Source organism: Canis aureus, chromosome 20 (assembly GCF_053574225.1).
Source record: "Canis aureus isolate CA01 chromosome 20, VMU_Caureus_v.1.0, whole genome shotgun sequence".
NCBI classification, from domain to species: domain Eukaryota; kingdom Metazoa; phylum Chordata; class Mammalia; order Carnivora; family Canidae; genus Canis; species Canis aureus.
In genome coordinates this window covers 30,341,697-30,347,696 of record NC_135630.1, presented here as the reverse complement: position 1 = coordinate 30,347,696, position 6,000 = coordinate 30,341,697, and the positions used below count along the sequence as shown (strand labels likewise).

Genomic DNA, 6,000 nt, shown 5'->3' with positions numbered 1-6,000 from the left:
CTACAGCTGTTGGCTCTAATACCCCAGCCAAAAGAATGTCTCATGCTCTGCTGCTCTAATTATAGGCTCCAAACCAGTCTGTGGTACATCTGACTGGTGGCACGTGGCCATGTCTGGAGCCATGGTATGTGAAGGGTGTCATTTTCCATTGGCTCTTGCAGGCATCACTGAGGGGGGGTGCCCTTGCTAGTCTGCAGGAAACTGGTGGGTTCTGGGCTTGGGTACTGTGAAGGGCCAAATGTTTCTCTTCTGATTACTCTGTCACAGATACAGAGTGAATATAAAAGTGTCTGCAGAAATCTGTCCAAATACATTTCTCTTTGCTAGTGACTTTCTGTGCTTGCTTATGAACCTGGAGAGATATAAGGGGTCAGAATAGTAGCATTGCAGAAACCTCCAAGGTGATCCCATCGAACAGAAGCACATACCTACATCTTCTGCTCTTTATGGGAAAAAAAATAACACAGGTCAAAAGAGCCCTGTACTGTGTCAGAAGTTCTGAGTTCTAGTTTAGTCTCTGTTATACTTCCCCAGGGCCAGGGATAACTTTTCCCTTCTGGGCCTCAGTGAGGTGGGAGACCAGAGCAAGTATTTCCCCTGCATGTTAAAGTCACACAGTCTTGAGGTGAATGGACTCAGGGAAACATATTAAATGAAACATAAAAGTAGAATTGCTCTGGTCAAGTTGAGGGGAGCCCGGTGTGTGGAGGGGAGCTCTGGCTTCCTGCTCCTCTCAGCTTTTGTAGTGAGCTTGAGAAAGCTCTGCAGAGCTCAGTTTAAAAGCCATGGGACTGTCCACTTTCCAAGGTGACTTCCAATCCTAAGATATTGTCTATATGTCTTTTGCAGCTAAGATTCCAAAGGTCAATTCGATCAGAGGCAGCAGCAGAAACAACCAGGAACCAACCGACACACCAAATAGTACCTAGTTCCATGTTTGTGGCAAGGAAGACTCTGCTCTAGACCTTCAGGTACAGAAACCATCATTGTGTTTTCTCTTTGTACATTGAACTAAATCAGACTCGTGGAGATATGTATCCTTAGTCACTGCTGGAGTTCCTTGTTTCTGTCTAGGAATTCCTACAAGCACCCCAACCTTGCTGGGGTTGTTCTCTTGCTGAGGCAAGAGAACTTGCCTCTTCTCAGCTGCCTCCACTGTTCACACTGCTCTTTGCCTCCACCATCCAGGGCTTAGAAGTGTCCAGCAGGAGCATCACAGTCAATGCCTAGTGCACCACTGCCTGAGAAGCTGCATTTCTCAGAGATTTGACTCTCTGGGAATATTGCAGCTAAATGCAATGTGAATCTCTGCTCTTTCAGAAGCCTCCAAACTCCTGGGGGAAAGCTAACCCATCCCCCCTCAATTACCCACCTCCTTCTCTCCTGCCCCCCTCCATCCCTGCCTGGTCTACTGGACCTGGATTTCTCAAATAAGACATGGTACCGATTGATTTCAGGGTACCTGGAAACTTCAGTTTGAGACACCAACTGCAAAAGGCTTTCAAGACCCCAGAACATGGAACGTCAGGATTTGTTCTGTGTAAGAGAGGAGAGTTGGGGAAAAGTGGTGAATGGTGAAGCCCAGGACTTACACTTTCATTCCACAAAATATCTCATGAGAGAAAATTGGACTAAAGTATAGGGCTATATGTGCTCAAAAACATTTGTAAAATAAAAGAAAAGTTTAAAGAATAAAAGAAAAATCTCTCATAATTTTCACTACCTGGAAATAACATACTTGGTAATATTTTGGTGTGTTTCCTTTCAATTTTTGTTCTAAGCATATTTTTTCATCATTAAGATCATACTTTATAAGCATTTTTTTTTCATTCTTCTCTGTATTTTAAAAATATGTACATTTTTACAACTTAGCTTCTTTCACTATCTGACAAATGTTTGTTGGGTTCTTATAGTGTAGACTCTGGGGGTTCAGTGGAGAACAGTAGCCCCCACTGTTCTTACAATGACTTACAGTCCTGAATCCAGGGGGCAGGGGCTGGGGGCACTGCCAATCGGGGGGGGGAGGGTTATCCCAAGTCAGTGCCTTCTATGAAGGGAATGCAAAATTTTGTGTGTGTATGAGCATGTGTATTTTTTTCTGAAGAAAGGCTCACAGCTCTCATTAAATTTTCACAACAACATAGATAGACCTAGAGGGTATTATGCTAACTGAAATAAGTCAGACCAAAAAAGGGAAAAGCATATGGTTTCACTTATAGGTGGAATCTAAAATAAGCCAAACCAAATAAACAAACAAAAACAGAAAAAGACTCATAAATACAGAGAACAACCTAGTGGTTGCTAGACAGGAGGAGGGTGGAGAATGGGCAATTTAGGCGAAGGGGATTAAGAGGTACAAACTTCCATTTGTAAATCAATAAATCACAGGGATTAAAAGCATAGGGAATATAGTCTACCTTGTAGTAACATGTGATGACAGATGGTGACTATGCTTATGGTGGTGGGCACTGCATAATGTATAGAATTGTCAAATCACTATGTTGTACACCTGAAGTTGATACAACACTGTATGTTGACTATACTTCAATAATAAAAATTAAAAAAAAATTTCAAAGGACCTCGTAAAGCTGTAGACTGCTGATTTACAGGGCTGGAAGGTTATGGGCTGGAATAGGATGGCCCAGAGAGGATGAAAAGGGTCATGTTGAGGTGGAGAAGTTGAGGAAGCCAACTGAGAAGAACAGGTTGTTGAGGCAAGTGGAATACCACGCCTCACCCGGATCCATCATGGAAAGAGTGAAAAATAAGTGAGGGAATAAGAGAATTTCAAGAAAATTTTAATTAAATGAAGGAGTGAAAGGTGCTTGGAGTGTACCTGTGCTAATCCTAATGCAAAGAGCATTTTTCTCTTCTGGACATCCTCTGAGCCTCCTGGCTCCTCCTGGGTGCCAATGCCATTTTCCCAGGGATAGAATGATTCAGTTTCTCTAGGGACAGAAGTCCCCACTTTGGTCCCAGGGCATGCATCAGCAGAGAGTCCTGTCAGAACCTGTGATTTCACAACAGACACCTGTCCAAATGAATGTATATTTTTCCCACGATGTTTTTGTGACTTTTCCAAATTGCTATCCTTTAGCTATGGACTGCATTTTCAGTTTGGAAGCTTGTTCTGGGCAATAGACCTAGTATGCCTTCCAGTTCTCAGTGTCCCATGAAGTAGCTCTCTGTTAGCATACATATAATCAAAGCAGAAGCCTCATTTTTCTTTTCAGTTTTATGATGCTTGTAGGTCACCTTTGATCAGGGATCTGGTGCCATTCTTTGAACATGTTGATAAATGCCCATATTTAAAACGGGCTTTGGACAAAGATGCACGATAAATACTTAATTCAAGCTGGGACTCAGGCATCAACTGAGTACCTGTATTCACCCAAGCAGTGAAATATTTAATGCCATGTTGTTAAGCTGCACATTGATGTACACATGTACACATGGATGACATACTTATTCACATCTATAAAGACAAAAAAGACACAAATGAACCACTTTATTTTTTTTAAGATTTTTTTATTTATATATTCATGATAGAGAGAGAGAGAGAGGCAGAGACACAGGCAGAGGGAGAAGCAGGCTCCTGACGCGGGACTCGATCCCGGACTCCAAGATCACTTTCTGGGCCAAAGGCAGCCGCTAAACCGCTGAGCCACCCAGGGTTCCCCCAAATGAACTACTTTAAATTGATTGTTTACTTGAGCCTAGATGAGTGAAGACAGTTGAGCAAAATCTCTGTGAGTTTCTGGAATTGTCCATATAGATGCAATGAGGTGAGGCAGGCCATACTGTCTCTTCACCAAGTCTACCTGCCTGAGGTGTTAGGAGTACTGATGAACAGATTTCTGCATGATGAGGAAGTCACAGAAATAGCCAAGTGGCTCAGATTATTAGTGCTGGAGCTTTGAACTGGTTCAAGATTAGCTTTAATTATTAACCTTCTTTATTTATTTTTTTTTTTTAATTTTTATTTATTTATGATAGTCACAGAGAGAGAAAGAGAGAGAGGCAGAGACACAGGCAGAGGGAGAAGCAGGCTCCATGCACCGGGAGCCTGACGTGGGATTCGATCCCGGGTCTCCAGGATCGCGCCCTGGGCCAAAGGCAGGCGCCAAACCGCTGCGCCACCCAGGGATCCCTAACCTTCTTTAATATTTCAGAGTGTCTATAATAAAAGAAGAATGGTACATTTAATTTATAGTTATGCAGTCAGAAACTATTAGACCTGAAAAGAACTTAGATTATTTTGGGGTATGGGAGGTTCACAGGTTTTTGCATTCTCCAGGATGCTCAAGGTACACCTCTGTTTCTCTTGACATCAGTGTTCTTGAAGGCAATAATTCTTGTGGTTGAAGGGTGAGAGTGCAAAAGGGGGTGGGGTTTGCATGCTTCAGAGTAACAAAGTCTTCCAATGTTGCCTTGAGTTTCAAAAATGCCTCATTTAGGGGATTCCAAATTAGTGAATTTCATCTGGAATAAGTTCATCATTTATTTTGTTTATTTAATCTTTCTTACTACATAAAGAAATAAGAGGCTAATGACTCCCTCTTTGATATCTTCACCATTAATCCCTTCCCTGAATTGCAAATTCATAGTGTATGTCTAACTGGCATCTCAAAAATTGCTTTGGCTGAAACAGGACTCTTCATTTATTCTCTCCACTCATTAAATCTATTCTTCTATAAGTTCTCACTACTGCAAGAAAGGATACCACATTTTGTGCTGGAGGCTGGAAGGGTGGTCCACCCAGGGGTGGTCCATGTGCCAGGTGCTGGTGAAATATTTGGTAAGAGCACCACTTATGCTGTAATAATAATAATAATAATAATAATAATAATAATAATAATAGCCCAGAAAATTAAAACTCCTACTTCAAAAATAAGAGTTTGTTAAGAAGAATGTTGATATTATGTGTTGGTTGATATTAGCTGAAAGTAAAAAAAGAATAGACTCAAGAAATCTGGGGACTGCTTCTTGATTTCAAACAATAATGTTGGGAAATATTTGAGGAAAAAGGCAATTAAAAGTCAGACTTGTAGCAAATACTGAACTGAGGGTCGCTTATCACATCAGAAAGAGAGACAGACAGACAAGGAGGGAGGGAGGGAGAGAGAGGCATTTCTCAAGAATTCAGGTGTGACAATGGCATATGGAGTTGATGAAAATTAAATTGGTAAGAAATGGATTATGTTTTTGGCTTTTTGAGAGAGATCTATTGCCAAAAATCTGGACAAAATGGTTTATAATGAGACTTAAAATGATCTTTGGACCTCCAACTTTCTGTAAAAAAGGAAGTAGAATGAGGGGCTCAGCCTTGAAAGGACACAACCTCTAACACCCTTTTTAGGTGTTGCCAATGAGAACAACATAAAAGGAAGGTCCTCTCCCGAGGGCAAAGGTGAGGGACCCCAGAAGCCCTGCCTGTGAAGCCCCACAGAACTAGGATTTAATTAAGGAACATTGCCCTTAGCAGGTAGGGGTTCCACTTAAGTCTACCCAGCAGGACTTCAGAATCTCAGTGGATGTTTCCTAGTGGGACAGTATGTTGTCCCACCCATGGTCCTCAACTATGTATGCAGTAGGGGAGGAGGGCAACTTTTATTTTTTGGATTATGGGTCTCAGATGAAGAGTAGACACATCTGGGCTCAATGCACAGACAAACTAGCATTATAATCTGGTGTGCAGAACTCTGCAAGAGCCTGTACTTTGAGCGTGGTGCCCTGATACTTTTTTTTTTTTTCAAAAGTAGGATTTATGTTTTATTCAGAGTTTACAATTGATATTTCAGAGAGAAAGCGTTTCACTAAAGACCTCCATGGAACCCTGCCTTCCATGACTATATGCTTACAGAGTTGGGATTTGTCCATATAAAAAGAAAATCATGTAGAGGCTCATTGCACAGGCTGTGGCCTTATCTGTTTCTTTTTTTATTTGTTTTTATTGAAGTTCGATGTGACAACATACAGTATGACACCCAGGGCTCATCC

At 41.6% G+C, this 6,000-nt stretch overlaps 1 long non-coding RNA gene across 1 annotated transcript in view; it reads right to left on the bottom strand.

Moving 5' to 3' along the window:
* Nucleotides 1–3,565: 3,565 nt before the first annotated feature.
* LOC144291938 (uncharacterized) overlaps nt 3,566–6,000 on the bottom strand; it is a 34,789-nt gene continuing 32,354 nt past the window's right edge. Inside the window, exons 3-4 of the long non-coding RNA XR_013359479.1 lie at nt 4,156–4,177; nt 3,566–3,950 (exon numbers count right to left, since the gene is read on the bottom strand). This is a non-coding gene — a long non-coding RNA (uncharacterized LOC144291938). The remainder of the gene's footprint in view (nt 3,951–4,155; nt 4,178–6,000) is intronic.